The 19,295-nt window shown below is 44.5% G+C and overlaps 1 protein-coding gene across 2 annotated transcripts in view; it reads left to right on the top strand.

Moving 5' to 3' along the window:
* The first annotated feature begins 443 nt into the window (after positions 1 to 443).
* Positions 444 to 19,295, top strand: part of SPECC1 (sperm antigen with calponin homology and coiled-coil domains 1) — a 196,444-nt gene continuing 177,592 nt past the window's right edge. The window contains exon 1 of one of the 2 annotated variants that reach the window (XM_065908704.1): positions 444 to 476. The gene's annotated coding sequence lies outside the window, so the exon portion shown is untranslated. The remainder of the gene's footprint in view (positions 477 to 19,295) is intronic. The other variant, XM_065908706.1, reaches the window with a different exon arrangement.

The following is a 19,295-nucleotide window of genomic DNA, read 5'->3' on the forward strand; positions in this document are numbered from 1 at the left end:
GCCGCGGCGAGGGGGCGTTTGAGTTTCCAACCAGGTCCTCCCGAGATGCTGAAACTGCTGGTCGGCTACCACGCTTGGCGGTCCAGGTACCAGCTGGGCGGTTCCGGTACCGCGCTGAACGGTCCTAGTACCGAGCTCTGCGGTTCGGCTGTCGAGCTTTGAGATCCAGGTACCGCGCTGGGTGGCCGGGTACCGAGCTCTGTGGTTCAGGCACCGCGCTTTGCGGGCCGAGTGCCGAGCTTTGCGGATCCGGTACCACGCTTAGCGGTCTAGGCACCAAGCTTTGCAGTCTGGCCACCGCGTGGGCGGGAGACGGCGCAGGGCTGTGGGACTACATCTCCCAGGTTGCCTCGCGCCGCTCGCGCGCGCCCCCTGCAGGCGGCTCGGGGCGACGCTCGGCGGCGGGGGCCCCTCTGGAAGTCCGTGAGGGAGCGCGGGAGCCGCGGCGGCTGCTGGCTGTGGAGCCGAGCTGGCGGGTGAGTGGGGGCGGCTCCGACCACTCTCGCCTCGCGTCTGAGCCGCATGGTCATCTCGGGCTGCGGGTCCCGGTCTAGGTCCGGAATGGGGGTCCGGGGTGCGGGGTCCGGCGCGGGTCGCGGGGCTGCCCCTCGTTGAGGCGGCGTCCGGCCCGTCCAGCCCGGGCGGCTGGACCCATGTCGCAGGTGGCGCGGCAGGAGACTGGCCTCCCCTCCGGGCCGTGGGTGTCCGGGAGCGCTGGACGGAGTCTGGCGCCGCGGACACGGGGCCCCAGAGGCGCCCCCGGCGCGGCCCCGCGGGAGCTGTCCCGGGTGCTGCGAGGCGGGGCGGGCGGCCCGTGGGGTCCGGGCCCCTGGGAACCGTGGGCCCCGCTGCGCTGGCCCGGCCCGCGCGGCGCACCTGGACCCGGGCGCCGTTGGGATGCCCGGTGGCCCGGGATGCGCAGCCTGTCAGGAGCGCAGGGGGACGCCTCCTCCCCGCGCATCCGGGGAACGCCGTTAGTTTTAGAATTTTTTTTTTTTTAAAGGGAATTTGGACCCTGAATATCTCATTTTTGAGGTGTGGGCGCTGCGTTTGCCAGCAGGTAAGTTTATATAATGAGCGCTGCTCCCTTGGAGAGACGCGTTCCCGGAGGCTGCTCGCCCTTGCCCTCTATCGGGAGCATTTCGCCCGCCGTGACGCGCTTATCCATCAGCAACTGCGGGCGCTGCAGGCAGCAGATAAAGCGCCGCTGAGTCGTCACAAGTCAAATTTTGGTTTCAGAAGATTTCTGTCATCTAGTTTCAAACAAGATGCTGTTTCATTTAAGATGGGAGACGAGGTTGGGGGTGGGGGCAAGCCTGTCATCCCCGATGCCTTACTCTACAGAAAACAGCTTTGCACGACGAAGTCTGGAAGCAAACTAAGTTTGATTTGGTGCCCCAAACTAGACCTGGAGCCTCCTCTCTGAGGTCTCTTCGTTTTAATCTTTGTTTTTCCAGTTGGTTTGTCTGCTTGCTGTACATGGACAATCTTTTCTGTTAAACAACAGAGGTCTCTTTCTAATGTTTGTACTCATTTCTTGTTTTCTATGGACCACCTCTCCAGAGCCTTGACTATTAAATAGGACATTTTTGTCTTGGGCTTGGTTTTAGGGGAATGTTGCCAGTGTTTTCTCACTAAGGATCTTGTTTGTCAGATTAAGTCAGTTTCTATTTTGTGGATTTCCACCCCCTCCCCAAATGCTTCTGTATAGCATGTATTGATATGACCATGTAGTTTTCTTCTTAACATTGTTAACGTCACAGGAGATTATTTTGCTAGTTTCTCTGGCGCCAAAATCCTGGGATAATTTAAAATGCCCGTATGGGTTGTTTGATAGTGTCAGTTAGCTGACATTTTATTTAGGATTTTGAGATCTGTATTGATAAGAGATTGGTGTTATGTTTTTTCACCCTCCTCCCACGTCTGAGTTCATAATCAAGGTTATGCTGTCCTCAGTGGTGGAGAGAGGAAAGTTTTCTTCCTGCTCTGAAGCAGAAGGATGATCTGGTTCCAAAGTCTGGCAGAATCTGACTGCAGACCGCCTGGACTGCTGGTGGTGTTTGGTTTTGTTTTCTTTTTTTTAAAGAAGTTGGTATTAGTATTTAACTACCTTTCCATTTTTTTCCATCATTGGCTTTTCTAAGGTTTTCTGCCTCTTCAATCTAATACTTTATATGTCCTAGAAAATCATTAGCACTGTTGAAATTTAACATGTTAACGTAATGTTACGTATAGTAGTCTGTTGTAAGAGAAAAAGTTTTCCATGTCTGTGGTGCACTGTTTCCTGTTTATACTTACTTGTGTGCGTGTGTATGCGTGCATGTATGTCCACCTTTTCTCTTTTTTAATTGGCCAGACTTGCTTAATGCTTGCTTACTTTTCAAATAACCAGCTTTTGGATTTATTGATTAATCCTGTTCATTTTTTCTATGTCATTAATTTCTGTTCTTTTTCTTTCTCCTTAACTTGGGTTTATTTTACTCAAATTTTAGCCTTTTGAGTCAAAAGATTCGATCATATAATCAATCAGTCCTCCTGATGGAGGCAAGGATTTATAATTCCTGCCATCTCTTGTTTGACATTGGCTCTATTCTTACTTTAACTCTTTAAATTAGACATTATTGCTGTCATTATTTTCTCGGTTAGCATTTATTAAATTTATCTACCTGTTTACCGTTGTCCTCACTCTTCATTCCTTCCTGACCACAGATGCTCTTTTTTGGATCACCCTCCTTCTCCCTGAAGTACCTTCTTTACAAGTTCTATCAGTGATGATACATTTTTCTGTTTTTATAATATCTGAAAATGCCTTTAATTTGCCCACATTCTTGAATTTTGGTTTCAACTGTTTTCTCTAATCCAGTGAGTCCAGAGTTTCATATATATGTGTGTGTGTGTGTGTGTGTTTAGCATTTTTAAAAGATAGTTTGTAGGTGGAAGGTTTGGGGACTTCATTTCTGCCATAGTGCTGAAAGATGAAAATTAGAAATTAATCTGTAGTCTAACAAGCTGTCAGTTTTAGTGACTTTTCCCTGTACAAAATTATATGTTAATCTCACATTTACTAAGTATAATTTATATTCTCCCAACCCTTATTTTTTGCTTGACGTATTGATTCTGAGAATTGTGTTAAGGACTTCCACTGTGATCGCTAGTGGTTTTCTTTTGTTCTTTTCGTTTTTGTAATATTATTAAATATATACATTTATGAGCCAGCCATAACAATGTTGTTGCTTAGTCACTAAGTCGTGTCTGACTCTTGTGACCCCATGGACTGTAGCCCAACCAGACTTCTCTGTCCATAGGATTTCCCAGGCAAGAAGATTGGAGTGGGTTGCCTTTTCCTTTTCCAGGGGATTCTGCATTGACAGGTGGATTCTTTACCACTGAGCCATCTGGGAAGCCCTATAAGCAATGTGTATGCATGCCTCCGTGCTAAGTTACTTCAGTTGTGTCTGACTCTGCAGCCCCATGAACTGTAGCCATCCAGGCTCTTCTGTCCATGGGATTCTCCAGGCTAGAATGGGCTGCCATGCCCTCCCAGAAGGGATCTTCCCGACCTAGGGATCAAACCCACATCTTCTGCAGCTCCTGCTTTGCAGGCAGATTCTTTACTGCTAAGCCACCAGGGAAGCCCTTTATCTGGCATATCTTCTAGTAATATTAATTTATTTTTGATTTTCTGTATTTTGTTTTAGGTGTTACTCTTGTGATTAGCTAACAGCAAGATTTTGTTTTATTCCTTAATGTTTGTCTTTTTTGAAAAGTTAGGGTAAATACACATATCATAAAATTTCTCATCTTAGTCATTTTTAAGTGTACAGTTCACTAGTAGTAAATATATTCGTGTTGCTGTGCAGCCAAACTGCAGAACTTTATCATCTGCAATATCTAAACTGTTCCCATTAAACAATACATACCCAACCCTGCCCCCAGCTCCTGGTAACAACCACTGTACTTTCTGTCTCTGTGAAATTGCCTGTTCTAGGTACCTCGTGCAGAATTTGTCTCTCTGTGACTGGTTTATTTCTCTTACTGTCGTGTTCTCAAGGTCATTCTACGTTGTAGCAGGTGTCCTTTCTTTTTTATGAGACTGAATACCGTTCCATTGTGCATACCGACCACATTTTGCGTATTATTTCATCTGGGTTGCTTCCACATTGCAGCTATTGTCGGTAATGTTGGTCTTAACATGGGTGTACAAATACCTCTTCAAGACCCTGTTCTCTGTGCTTTTGGATATTTACCTAGACATCAAATTTCAAGATTATATGATCATTTTGTTTTTAATTTTTGGAGGTATCACTGTATTATTTCCCCAGCAGCTGTACCTTTTTACATTCCTGAAACAGTGCGCAAGAGTTCCAGTTTTTCCTTATCTTTTGCAATGCTTGTTGTTTTCTGTTTTTTTTTTTTTGAAAGTAGCCATCTTAATGGGCATGAAATCTTTATCTTTCATTCAATGACTTTAACCTATTTATATTTGATTAATGTTATTTTGGGTCCTATTCCTGCCATCTTGTTTTATGTTTTCTATTTCTTGTGCTTACTTCCTGACAGCCTCCACCCTTTTCCTATGTTTTGTTGGATTGACTGAGGTTTTTTTTTTGTTGTTGTTGTTCTATTTTATCTCTCTCAAGAAATGGAAGTTACAAATACTGTTCTTACTCTGCTTGTGGTTTGGCACCCTTGAATTTGGAGACACCTTTTTACTGAGGTATAACATGAACATGTAAAGGTATACACATCTTACAGCTTGATGAATTTTGACCAATTAAATACATGTATAACCAGCAGGCTAAACAAGAAACAAACAAACAAACAAAAATAAGAACAACCTTTCCCACATTCCAGATTCTGTCCTCCTGCTGCTCACTGCCAAGGATAACCCCTGCCATTTCTGACAATAGATTGGTTTTCCCGTTTCTGTACTTGATAGCAATAGAACTGTACAGTACATGCTCCTTTGTATTTAGCTGCTTTCTGTCAACATTGCATTTGTGTAAGTTGTAGGATTCTGGAGTGTGGTTGTGGTTTGTTCATTCCATTGCCGTATACATTCCACTGTTTGTATGTATCATGATGCGGCTATCCATTCTGCCTCAGCTGGATTTAGGTGGTTTATAGTTTGGGGTTATCATGAATAGTTTGGGGTTATCATGCTGTGAACATCCTAGTACATGTCTTTGCTGACTGGATGGATGCATTTCTGTTGAGTATATATCTAGAAGTGAAATCGCTTGGTCATAGAGTGTGCGTATGCTCAGTTTTTACAGATGCTGCCAAACAGTTTGCAATAGTGGTTGCATCAGCTTATGTACCCGAGAAGCATATGTGATTGCCTCACATCCTTGCAACTCTTGGTAATTTCTTTTTTATTTTAGTCATTCTGGTGGGTATGACATTGCAGTTTTAACTTGAATTTCCCTGATGATAGATGAATTTGAGCTCTTTTGGTATCCTTAAGTTTTCACACATACCTAAGCATTTTTTCTCTTGATGTTTAAAGATAATCTGTATCTATGAGTTTGGGAGTTTTGTACATTATGTGTCAACAGTTATAAGTTTAACTGATCATTTGTTATCATTGACTATTTGATCTTGTTTTTCTCGTTTTGGATTCATTAGTTGTTTTGATTATGTGGGTCCTTCAGTAAATTTTTTTTTCGCTAGAGATTCTATGGGTGGTAAACTTTCTGAGCCTTATAAGTTTTAAAAATATTACAAAATTTTGCTTTTCCCTGTGAATACTCTTGACTGGGTATAGGATTCTAGGTTAAGAATATCTAAGTTTCGAAGATAATTCTTTATTGTCTGCTGGCCTCTAGTGTGGTCTTTGTAATCTGATTCTCACTTTGTTTTTTTGTTAACCTGCTTATTTCTCTGAAGCTCTACAATTTTTTATTTTTTCCTAGTATTCTAAAATCTCACCACTATTTGCCTTAGGGTGGATTTCTCTTGTTCTTCCTGCTTAGTTCTCAGTGGTCCCTTTCATTCTGTAGATAAATATAATATTTCTTTGGCCCTGGGGAAGTTTGAATGTTTCCCTGCCTCCTCCATTCTCTTCATTTTCTGCTTCTGGAATTACTATTAAATGGATATTAGAATTTTTTGGGACTTCTCTGGCAGTCCAGTGGTTAAGACTCTGTGTTTCCATTGCAGGGGGCGCGGGTTTGATCCCTGGTTGGAGAACTAAGATCCCACATGCTGTGTGGCCAAAAAATAAAATAAGATAGTATGAAAATGGATATTAAGATTTCTTAATTTATCCTTCATGTTTCTTGACTTTTCTGTCAAACATTCTATCATTTTCGGGCTGCATTCTGGAAGATTCTACAAATCTAGTTTAGCTTTGTCCCATCAACTCTTTAGCCCATCTGTTGAGTGTTTTTTTTTTTAATTATGTATTCAATTTTCAAGGTTTCTACTTTTTTAAAATTTAATTTTTGGAATAAATAAGATATTCAGTGTTCAAAAATTATACTGTAATAAAAACTACAAGTAAAAGGTGCCCCTATGTCTCCCCACGAAGTTCTCTGTCACCTCAAAAGCAGGTAACCATTGTTATTAGTTTCTTATATATCCTTCCAGAGACTCTTTATGAAAATACAAGTAAATATGAATTACATTCTTAAGTCCTCCTTTTTTTGCACAAATAGTACTGCCCTTGACCCTGCTCTTTTTTTTTTTTTTTTTTTTTGGCTACACCCCCAGGGCTTGAGGGATCTTAGTTCCCTGGCCAGGGATCAAACCTGGACCCAAGCAGTGAAAGTGTCCAGCCCTAAGCACTGGACCACCGGGGAATTCCTTTGACTGGGCTTTCTTTTTCTTTTTTTAATCTTTTTTTGATGTGGACCATTTGTAAAGTTTTATTGAATTTGTTACAATATTGCTTCTGTTGTTTATGTTCTGGGTTTTTTTTTGGGGGGGGGTCTTAGCTCCCCAGTCAGGGATCAAACCCTCATCCTCTACATTGGAAGGCAAAGCCCTAACCACTGGACCGCCAGGGATGTCCCCTGAGTGTGCTTTTTAATTTCACCATGTAGAGATCTTTACCCATCTGTTGGCTTCTGCTTTTCATAGTCATGCCTCCCTTCCATCTTTCCAAAGACTTTTAATAAATTCTTCTACATGCTTCATTGGACTTCCTAGGTGGCTCTGCGGTAAAGAACCCACCTGCAAGGCAGCAGGTGCATGGGTTCTGTCCCTGGGTCAGAAAGATCCAGGAGAAGGAAGTGGCAACCCACTCCAGTATTCTTGCCTGGAGAATTCCATGGACAGAGGAGCTGGGCAGACTACAATCCACGGGGTCACAAAAGAGTCGGACACGGCAGCGACTGAACGACGACAACCATGTGCTTCATTAACTCCTCTCTCAGGCATACGTCTTCCTGTTGACTTGGTGTCCCCATTTCATGATGTTGAGTAAAAACCTGGGGCATCTGCCTTCAGGTGCTCATACTCGTGCATGAGGGTTCCTGTTTGCCTGCCTGTCTCTTTGCTGCCTCTGGTCATTGCTGGAGACTGTGACGTGCTGCTGCGTGGAGTGTGTGGTCCAGGGCAGGGGCTCGTGTCCCGGCTGCTCAGTGTGCAGGGAAGAGTCCCAGGGCCCTGGCCATCCCAGCTGCTGTGCCCCAGCTCATCTCCTTGTCAGATCCCACCCCTGCCCCTCATTCTTTCTGCTGATCTGGAGCCTGAAACCCTGTATGACGGGCTCCTCCCAGACTGGTGCTGGGCTGTGGTTCACTTGGGCACTCTGACCCTGAGTATGCTGTGCCTCTCAGAAGTGTCTTAGGTGCTTTCGTTGGCCACTGGTCGTGTTTCTTGTTCCCCAGGTCTCTTATTGATTTAGTGGTTTAAAAATATTTCTGTCGTTCCAAAGGATTTTAGGGTAGGAAAGCAGAAGTATGTATTTAGTCCAGTTTCCCCCACTGTGTCCACAAGTCCACCTCCAATATTATCTTTTATCTTGAATTAATTTCTGTTGTTGAGGGGGTCCCAAAGACTACCCCTAGGTTCAGAGATTTCCTAGAAGGTCTCACAGGACTTCTCACATTCTCACATTGTCATCCCCATGGCTGTGACTTATCACTGTGAAGGATACAAAGCAAGACCAGCAAAGGGGAGAGCCCAGAGGGGCCGAGCCCTGGGGACCAAGTGCAGGATTCTGAGAGTCCTCTCCTGGGGAGCCACCTGGCGACGAGTTGTGCAAACACAGCTGAAGCATTGTCCTCCAGGAAGCTCTCCTGAGACTGGGCCCCAGGGTCTTTTCTGGGTGCTGGTCACACCGGGCACCCTCTGCCTAGCATCCACCCAAACTCCAGACTCCCGGAAGGGAAGCAGGTGTTGAGCATAAACCACAGTGTTTGCACAAACAGTTTAGGGGCAATAAGAGCCTCTCTTATCAGTCCTGCAAACATCAGGAAGCAAAATCCAAGTTCCCAGACGCCAGCTAAGGGCCCACTGGCTCAGGCCTATCTTAGGCCTGCTCTGTTAACCCTTTGTTGTAAAATGGGCCTCCTGTTTTCCACAGGGAAAAATGGACACCATAGCTGGAGATGACTTTTCCCAGCCAAATTTACCAAGTGCCTTTTGCCCTCTCTCGGGAGAGAGCAGCATTTCTGGAGTATTACGGGTAAAGCACTGTTTCCTGTCTTTGGAATAAGCTGAAGTTTGCTGCATGGCGAGCAGCCTTGAGGGGCAGAGCATGGGGTGACCACTGGGCTGTTAAATGATCGGTTCTTTTGCTGGTCTTTGGTCACCAGTTTCAGGGCAAGTGGTGCAGGGTACATGACCATCCCCAGTGTCATGCGTATCTTTTCCTACATCATTCAGATCACCTCATCCACCACAGGCTCTACTCCCCAAACTCTGGCCATGGCTCCACCCATGGGACATTTCATCCTTACTTTTCTTCTATGACTGGTTCAGTGGCTTTTCTTGCCTCACTTTGTGTCTAAGTTTAATCTCCCACAAGACTGAGAATTCCCTGAGGACCAATCAGCAAACCACATGTAGCTATAGACCCAGAGCCTCCCTGGCAGGGTGAAGCACTTACGCTGATATCTGTTAGTGCTTCTGGAAGAAGCAGCTGCAAGGACATGGAAAGGCATCTCTTCTCCTTCCTTGATCCACACATCGCTGACTTGTGTTCTGTGATTAGGATGGTGTTGTAAACCTGTGTGTGTGTGTGTGTGTGTGTGTGTGTGTGTGTGTGTGTGTGTGTGTGTGTGTGTGTGTGTGTGTGTGTGTGTGTGCGTGCATGCGCGCGCATGCTCAGTCATGTCTGACTCTTCGTGACCCCATGGACTGTAGCCCACCAGGCTCCTCTGTCCTTGGGATTTCCCAGACATGAATATTGGAGTGGGTTGCCAGTTCCTTCTCCAAAGGAACAGCTTCTCTGTCCAAGCCCCTCTCTTGTCTTGTGTGCTTTTTTGTGCTTTCATTGGTTTATAGTTTATAAATTTATAATTTATTCCTTTTTCTTCTATGTAGCCTGCTCTTTCATTCTCTCCCCCCATCCAACACCGTGGCTGACTATTCTAATATGTTTAATACACATGCTCTTGTTGTATGTATTCTTTTTTTAAGCATCATTGTAGTTTTATTTGTATGTATTTGCCCAAATGTATGCAGTCTCTTGATGTCATCATGACATAATGTGCTCACATCTTTCCAAAATACTTGCATTTGAGTGAAGATCTCTACCCTACCAAATATCTCCAAATCTTGTGTGTATGTATTCTTAAGAATGTGTATTGTTTTGTGTGCATGTTTTTTCTTATTTTTTCTCTTTTAAAAAGTTTAGTTTGTTATCTCCTTTGTTTCTTCTTTCTTTGTCTGTGTGGACTCTTAGTTGCAGTACACAGGATCTTTTGCTGTGACACTGCGCTTAGTTGCCTCGAGGCATGTGGGATCTTCATTCCTCACCAGGGATCAAACCTGTGTCCCCTGCATTAGAAGGCCAGTTCTTAACCACTGGACTGCCAGGGACGTCCTCATGGGAGGGTATTTTTAATTTACATAAATGGTGTCATGTTAGACTCTTCTAGTGTTATCACTCACCGCCATGTTTCTATGACTCATTCCTGTTGCTATGGTGACTATCCAATTTGTGTATCCACCACATCCTGCCTCTCTCCCTCCTGGTGATGGACACCCATGTCGATTCCTACACCCAGACACTACAAATAGTGCTGAGGGAACCTCTCGTACATGTCCCATGGGGACTTCTGGGAGAATCTCTCTGGACTTGGGCCAGCAGCAGGACTGCCTGCTCACAGTGTGTGCCTGTACTTAGTATTTAGGACCAAGTACCACTGATTGCTTCTGAGTGAGGCCACACTATTCTGCATGTCCTCAGAGTGCATTGGATTCCAAAGACCTTTCTCTCTGCAAACACTTGGCATTGTCCAGCTTTCTGATTTTTAGCAGTCTTACTCTATTTACATTTCTCTGGTTACTACTGAGTATATACTTGAGAATATGTATGCTTGCTACCGTGTTGTGTTTTCTTTAATGTATACTGCCTGTTCATGCTGTTTCCCCATTTTTCTTTTTTTGGCCTCACCAAATGACTTGCGGGATCTTATTTCCCTGACCAGGGATCAAACCCTGACCCATTGCAGTGAAAGCCCCAGTCTTAACCACTGCACCATCAGGGAATATCCCCTCCATTTTCCAGTTGAGATTTTTGACTAGAATATTTTTTAGACATTAACCATTTACTGATTTTTAGACGATGCAAGTGGTTTCTCCTGATACATGATGTCCACTTTGTTGTTAGGATCTTCGTTGAATGGAAATCCTTAATTCTGTAATCAAAATAACCAATTTGGGGGGAGGTAGGGGAGGGAAGGATTATGAGTTTGGGATTAGCAGATGTAAACTATTACATATAGGATGGATAAACAACAAGGTCCTACTGTAGAGCATGGGGAACTGTATTCAGTATCCTGTGATAAACCGTAATGGAAAAGAAATATGAAAAGAATATACACATACATATATATATTGTATTTCTTCTGTACAGCAGAGTGACTCAGTTATATATAACTGAGTTTTTTTATTTGCCTCTGGATACCAAGATAAATGCCTGTGTTTGTTAATTGACAACATGTTAATAATCAAAACATTTCACATAAAAATCCAGATTTCTAGCCTCTGTTGAATCAGCTGTGTTTCAGTGTCAGCTATAGTAACCGAGTGGTGGACTGTTTCCCACCTAGTGGGCCTCACTTGTTCCTGTGACCTCCTGGTCGTGTGGTCTTCTGAGTTTATGATCAGCCCCTGTTGTGTGTGGAACAAAACCTTGAAAGTAAACAAGCATGATGATAGTTAGTGTCCATGAAGGTGCTATCTGAATGCGATTCTGGGGTGAAGTGGGCTTGGAGCTGAGAGCACGGTGCGGTGGCTGTTCTCATGATGGCAGTGTCAGCACAGGAAAGAAAACCAGCTGCACTAGTAAATATTCTAGGCTTCTTAGGAGTCATAGTGTCTCACAAGCACTCCCCTCCTGCTCTTATAGCTCGAGGGGCGTGCATGCATGATCAGTTGCTTAGTCTTGTTCAACTCTTTTGCCATGCACTGTAGCCTGCCAGGCTTCTCTGTCCATCGGATTCTGCGGGCATGCCTACTGGAATGGGTAACCATGACCTCTTCCGGGGAGGGTTCGATCTTCCTAACCTAGGGATCGAACTTGTGTGTCCTGCATTGGCAGGCAGATTCTTCACCATCTGAACCACCTGGGAAGCTTGAAGGCAGCCATTGACAGTATGTCAGTGAATGTGGTCCATTCGTTTGGTCTAGACTTGCCCCGCGGACTGTCATTTTCTGACAACATTTTCTCCTGTTGTTTCTAAGGTGCAGGCTCACAGCTTTTGCCTGATCATGGGGAAGCAAGTACCTGCTTGTGCCATTGCTGAGGTGGTGCTGGTGATGAAGCACACTTTCAGTCTTCAGGCTCCAGCTCTGGGTGGGGAGACAGACAAGTGAGGAGAACAGGCCAGGATGGTCTATAGTGGAGCGTATCAGGGAAGACTTTCTGTAAGAAGGAGGCATCGAAAATGAGTGGGGAGAGGAATTAAGCAAGACAGAGGCAGGGCCTTTTTGTGCTTCGTTTGTAAAACCCAAGAGGTGACAGTTTCGCTCACTATGGCTGGAAAGCAGAGACCTGGTTTTGTGGTGGTAAGGAGTGGGGGCTTGGGGTGGAGGTAATGGGGGTGGTAACCAACCCCAAAGTGGGTAGCAGGAATGACAGGACAGAGACTGGGTAAAAATTCCACACAAAATCCTGAGTCCTTAAATTATCAGAGATTGATGATGACAACCCCCATGCTATCAAAATGTGTCAGAAAATAAGAAATCACAGAACTTTAAATTCACAAAATCAAAATAATCCTGATGGAGAAGAGTACAAGCCCACAAAAGTCAACTATAGACAAAGATGACATATGGATATATGCAAATATCCTAAATGAAACAGCAAAATGAATTCAGCAGAATGTCAAGTAGGTTTTCTTCTGGGAATTGAAGATTGCCTTGATATTAGGACATAGGTTAGTTTAATCCATTGTGTAAGTAATGAAAGGTGAAAGCTATGTAATCACTTTAAGAGAAACTGAAAAAGCACTTGATGGAATCTGACTCTGAACCTTTTATGTTTCCTTGAAAAGTATTCACAGTCCTGCCTTCAGGTGTGCAGGCTCCCTGCCTGCCCAACTTCCTCACCTTTTTGCTTCCTTGGCAAACCTCGGCTCATTATTTCTTTTTTCTTTCTTAACTTTTACTCACGCTGTGTGAGGCATGTAGAATATTAGTTCCCCAACCTGGGATCGAACCCATGCCTCCTGCCTTGGAAGGCAAAGTCTTAACCACTGGACCGCTGGGGAAGTCCCTGTTTCTTTTTTCCTTTTAAAATATTTATATTTATTTGGCGGTGCCGGGTCTTAGTTGCAGCATGTGGGATCAAGCTCCCTGACCAGGGATTGAACGCAGGCCTGCTGCATGGGGAGCATGGAGTCTTAGCCACTGGACTGCCAGGGAAGTCCCTCTGCTCATTATTTCTTCACCTTTTCCTTCCCCCTGTCCTTTGTGACCCTTTCCTGTGTCCTGGTTGTGGAGTAAGTTACCTCTTCTTTCTGGTCTACTGAGTACTATTCAGACCTCCTGTCTTGCATTTTGGTAGTAATTCTGTTTCTCTCTATACTTAGTTGATTTCCTTCTATCAGAACCTTGTCCCGGGGTGGGCCCTGGAGATACAGAGATGAGTAAGTTGGTACTGGTCACTTGGCTCTTCACCGCCAAACCCATCCCCTTGCTCCCCTGGCCACTGCCTCCAGCTAAAGGTACAGGTGGAGGCTCCAGGGGAGACCAGGATGTGAGAGGAGGGGGAGCCAGGGGATTTCTCTCCCCTATTTTCTGCCTTGGAAGGTGTCTCAGGGGTGGTCCCAGCTCCAGCTGAGGGATACTTGCCTCTGGCCTTTGTCCCACTGAGACAGGCTGGGACGGGAGCCTTTGCTGCAGTGCTTGCACCTGGACACGCCTCTTTTCCACAACAAAGTACAAAGAAACTATATGGAGCTAAAAATAACTGTGTCTGGGCAGTTGGGGTAAATTCTGGACAAAGGATACAAAGAGACCAAAAAACCCAGCAGCCACTTTTGAAGAACCTTGAACAAAAGCAGGGTGTTGGGAACAAAAGTAGGGTATTGAGCATGCCCCCTGCACTCAACACCACCCTCACCTAACATGAAAAACAAGCTCACCCCCACTCAGGGAGCGAGCAAGGGAACCTGTTACTTACTCTCTGTATCCCCTGCTGCAGCAGTTCTTTTCAGTTCAGTCGCTCAGTCATGTGACCCTTTGTGCTTAGTCCTGTGACTCTTTGTGACCCCATGGATTGCAGCACACCAGGCCTCCCTGTCCGTCACCAACTCTTGGAGCTTGCTCAAACTCACGTGCATTGAGTTGGTGATGCTATCCAACCACCTCAACCTCTGTCGTCCCCTTCTCCTCCCACCTTCAATCTTTCCCAGCATCAGGGTCTTTCAGATGAGTCAGTTCTTTGCATCAGGTGGCCAAAGTATTGGAGTTTTAGCTTCAACATCAGTCCTTTCAATAAATATTCAGGACTGATTTCCTTTAGGATGGACTGGTTGGATCTCCTTGCAGTCCAAGGGACTCTCAAGAGTCTTCTCCAACACCACAGTTCAAAAGCATCAATGCTTTGGCACTTAGCTTTCTTTATAGTCCAACTCTGAGTCCATACATGACTACTGGAAAAACCATAGCTTTGACTAGATGGACCTTTATTGGTAGTAATGTCTCTGCTTTTTAATATGCTGTCTAGTTTGGTCATAACTTTTCTTCCAAGCAGCAAGCATCTTTTAATTTCATGGCTGCAGTCACCATCTGCAGTGATTTTGGACCCCCCAAAAATAGTCTGTCATTGTTTCCACTATTTCCTCATCTATTTGCCATGAAATGATGGGACCAGATGCCATGATCTTAGTTTTCTGAATGTTGAGTTTTAAGCCAACTTTTTCACTCTACTCTTTCACTTTCATCAAGAGGCTCTTTAGTTCTTCTTTGCTTTCTGCCATAAGGATGGTGTCATCTGCATATCTGAGGTTACTGATATTTCTCCCGGCAACCTTGATTCCCATTTGTGCTTCATCCAGCCCAGCTGCAGCAGGGACTCTAACAAAGCCTTGCCTGAATTTCTTTTCTGTCCTCTGGTCAATTTCTATGGACTGGAGAAGGTCAAGAACCCTGATTGGTATCACCACCTCCTTTCTTTGCTCCTCCAGTCTTATTAAACATGCTGGAGGGCTCCTACTGTTGTGAGTCTCTGGTTTGCTCTCCACCCCACTTAGTGTTTTAGTCATTCCCCAAACCTTTTGGGACTTCCTTGGTGGCTCAGTGGTAAAGTATCTCCAATGCAGGAGATACAGGTTTAATCCCTGGGTTGGGAAGATACCCTGGAGTAGGAAATGGCAACCCACTCCTGTATTCTTGACTGGAGAATCCCATGGACAGAGGAGCCTGGTGGGCTACAGTCCATGGGGTTGTAAAGAGTAGGACACAATTGAGCATGCATCACTTGCTTCACTTGCAAACCTTGTGACCAGTTCCCATATTAAATTCCCTCTGCTGAGCTTTGTTGTTGTTGTTGTTCACTTGCTAAGTCATGTCTCTGCGACACCATGGACTGCAGCATGCCAGGTTTCCCTGTCCTCCACTGTCTCCTGGGGTTTGCTTAGACTCATGTCCATTGAGTCAGTGATGCCATCCAACCATCTCATCCTTTGCCTCCCCCTTCTGCTTTTGCCCTCAGTGCTTCTGAGCATCAGGGTCTTTTTCAGTGAGTCAGCTCTTTGCACACAGGTGGCCAAAGTATTGGAGCTTCAACTTCTGCTGAGCTACTGCTCTTGAATTCTGTTTTCCAGATTGGACCCTGCCCAGTATAGACAAGAACCCCACTTCTAGATGCCCACCATCTTACAGGACAGACATGGAAACCACTGTGATTTTGTCTGTTTCATGCTGCTTCCTGCCTTCTTCCAGAAGTAGACCTCACCTCGGGCACAAGGATTGGCCATCACCCAGACTGACACCATCATAGGACTTCACACTCCTTGTTCACAGAGGCTTTTCCAGGAGTCATATCATGTCCCAGATCAGGCTAATCACTTTCCTCTGAGTTTGAAATGGGTCTGGTGCAGCCAGAGCCCCCTACCCTCTTGGGAATCATAGGAGGTGTGAGTTCTGTGAAAACTTGGTCTTTGGTGTTTTTTTTTAATTTTTATTTATTTATTTTTTTAATTTATGAGCTTGATCTTTGCTTGGTTCAGTGTATGTCTCCAGTGCGTAGTGAGTGCCCTGTCAACACAATTTCATAAAATTTAAGGTGCCATCCATTTTCAAACAATTATTTTGTGTTCCACTAAGAAAGAAAAAAATACTGTTAATTAAACCATAACATAGTTTTTTATGTGCACTTTTTATTTTAGATGTATGAAAAGATCTTTTAGACATATTTAAGACAGTTTATATCATATGATGTTTTTATTTGTATATAAATAGGAAAGTGTAAGTGCTGTTAGCTGCTTAAGGCATTTCTAAAACCTCTTCTTTTTTATTTATTTTTTTCCCATTTATTTTTATTAGTTGGAGGTTAATTACTTTACAATATTGTAGTGGTTTTTGCCATACATTGACATGAATCAGTCATGGATTTATATGTATTCCCCATCCCGATCCCCCCTCCCACCTCCCTCTCCATCCCATCCCTCTGGGTCTTCCCAATGCACCAACCCCGAGCACTTGTCTCATGCATCCAACCTGGGCTGGTGATCTGTTTCATCCTTGATAATATACATGTTTCGATGCTGTTCTCTCGAAACATCCCACCCTCGCCTTCTCCCACAGAGTCCAAAAGTCTGTTCTGTACATCTGTGTCTCTTTTTCTGTTTTGCATATAGGGTTATCATTACCATCTTTCTAAATTCCATATATATGCATTAGTATACTGTATTGGTCTTTATCTTTCTGGCTTACTTCACTCTGTATAATGGGCTCCAGTTTCATCCATCTCATTAGAACTGATTCAAATGAATTCTTTTTAATGGCTGAGTAATATTCCATTGTGTATATGTACCACAGCTTCCTTATCCAGTCGTCTGCTGATGGACATCTAGGTTGTTTCCATATCCTGGCTATTATAAACAGTGCTGCGATGAACATTGGGATGTACTTATCTCTTTCAGATCTTAAAACCTCTTCTTTTTTAAAATAATTTTTTCATACTAAAAATTTATTAACTTTTAATACCAACAAATATCCAATTATCAAATTCCTATTAAAACCTCCTCTTTTTAAAAAACTTATTCATTCTTTTATTTTTGGCTGCACTGGGTCTTCGTTGCTGTGTGCATGCTTTCTCTAGTTGTGGGAGCCGGGGCTGCTGTTTGTTGCAGTGTTCAGGCTTCTCATTGTTCTGACTTCTCTTGTGGAGCACAGGCTCTAGAACACACAGGCTCAATAGTTGTGGTGACTACTGCTTGCCCTGCAGCATGTGGGATCTTCCCAGACCAAGGATAGAACCCGTGACCCCTGCTTTGGCAGGCAGATAGATTCTCAACCTCTGGAACACCCGGGAAGCCCTAAAACCTTCTCTTCTGAGTCACTTTTCACTCCAGGTCGTTGGTGATTTTTCACAGATGACGTCCCCTCTGCCACCAAGAACCCTGGTAACATGCTGTGTGTGGTTGTGAAAGTGTTCCACGTTGTCTCCAGGGTTTTCTTTTGAGCTGTGACACCCATTCTGTGAATCTGATACTGGCCCTTCCTTATCTCACCTAAAGGGATCTGCAGACTGTGTTGAGAAAGCAGCTAGGACTCACATTGCTCCTTCGATGGCCCTTCTTGGTGTGTAGCCTGAAGTAGTGTAGGACTGTGGTCAGCTCTAAGGCCACCTGGAGTGAAAACCAGGTTTCTGTGCTTTTCAGGGAGCTTATCCTGTCATGGACTGAGCAGCACTGACCAGCCAGCAGTGACCGTAGGAGACGTGCTGACCTCAGGGATGTTACCATGGGTGTCTTAGCATTGAGGGATTGTGATATTTGCACAATTAATCAATCAATGAATCTGGTGTGCCCTGAACCCACCCTCACTGAGAAGCACGCAGAAAGACGGGGGGAGAGGCTCTCCCCTGGTCCAGTGGTTCCTTGGGCCACATCTAACCCCTGCACTTTCCAGGGTTTATTTACAAAATCTCGTCCTCCTTCCCTCTTCCTTTGTGAAACTAGTTCAGATTCGTTTCATGTCACTTGCACCCTAGTGAGTCCTGACTAATCCAGAAGCTTGTAAAATGATTATAAACAGTGTGATGTGTGCAGGAATTAAAAGTATATTCAGGCTCTGAAGTAGCATCAAGGAGAGAGAGAGAGACCCGCTCTGTCCGAGGAGGTCAGGCCACGACTCTAGACTCTCCCAGGTGAGGTGGGGCCCACCTTCTGGGTGCCTCCCAAGGACCCCGTGTACACTGCAGCTTCCAACTACTTGCTTTCACTCATTCTCACCACATAATTTAAAAAAATCAGTTCAGAGGAGGATGAAACCTGTGTTTTTTATTCCCATTTATAATCACATAATTACCTTTACTGGTGCTCCTTGAATTTTTGTGTGTTTGAATTTGAATTTCCATTTGGGCTCACTTGCTCTCACCTTGAAGAACTCCCTCCAGCATTTCTTGTAAGGCTAACAACAAGTTCTCTGCAGGATGGCAGACATTTTATTGGCTTCTGCGTGCCAGCATGGCTATAATAAGATCTGAGGCTGGTCTTACAGGCTGGTCTTAAAGCAGTAGGATATGACTCACCTGGAATGAATCATTCCATTGCTGCAGGTGACTTTTGAAACTTTACAGCTCACCCTAAAGGTGACAGTACCCTGGTGTGTCTAGCCATCAAGCTATCAGTGAACTAGGGCTTTTCTTTTGCTGCCAGGCACTCTTTCTGTATTGCTTTGTGACTCCCCCCGCCCCCCACCCCCACTTGCCCTGTTTCAAATGTTTATCTTTACCATCTTTATTTATGTATTTCTGGCTACACTGGGTCTTCGTTGCTGCAAGCAGGCTTTCTCTAGTTTTAGTGCTCGGTCTTCTCATTACGGTGGCTTCTCTTGTGAGCAGGGGCTCTCAGATGCAAGGGGCTTCAGGAGTTGTGGTGCATGGGCTTAGTTCCTTTGTGGCTCGTGGGATCTTCCTGGACCAGGGATCAAACGCATGTCCTCTGCATTGGCAAGTGGATTCTTAACAACTGGACCATAAGGGAAGTCCCTACTTTGTGACTTTTAAGTCATTTGTTCAATTTCTTTTTTCTTTAAACTTATAGTGCAGAAAATTTCAAACATTCACAAAATTACACAGCCTCATATGGTACATTTTCATGTACCCATGACCTGGCTTCAGTGATGATTTAACTCACAGCCAGATTTGTTTTATAAACTTCCACCTAATCATCCTCAATCTCATTTTGTAAGTCACTCAGTTTCTTTCCCTCATTTTCTTCTGGGAAAGAGTGTGACAGTATCCTGAACAAACTGAATTAAGGTGTAAAGAGAAAACCCTGTAAAACCCTTTGATGTGTAGTAAGTAGATGAAAGCTGTATTAAAAGTGTGGGACTAAAGAAAAAAAAAAGTGTGGGACTTAGTCACTATAAGCAACAACAAAGGATGCCTAACACCATGTGCTGGCTTTGTTTTTCTTAAAAGGAGCTGTAGTCTGGCATTT

The sequence above is a fragment of the Muntiacus reevesi genome, chromosome 18 (genome assembly GCF_963930625.1).
Source record: "Muntiacus reevesi chromosome 18, mMunRee1.1, whole genome shotgun sequence".
Lineage (NCBI taxonomy): Eukaryota > Metazoa > Chordata > Mammalia > Artiodactyla > Cervidae > Muntiacus > Muntiacus reevesi.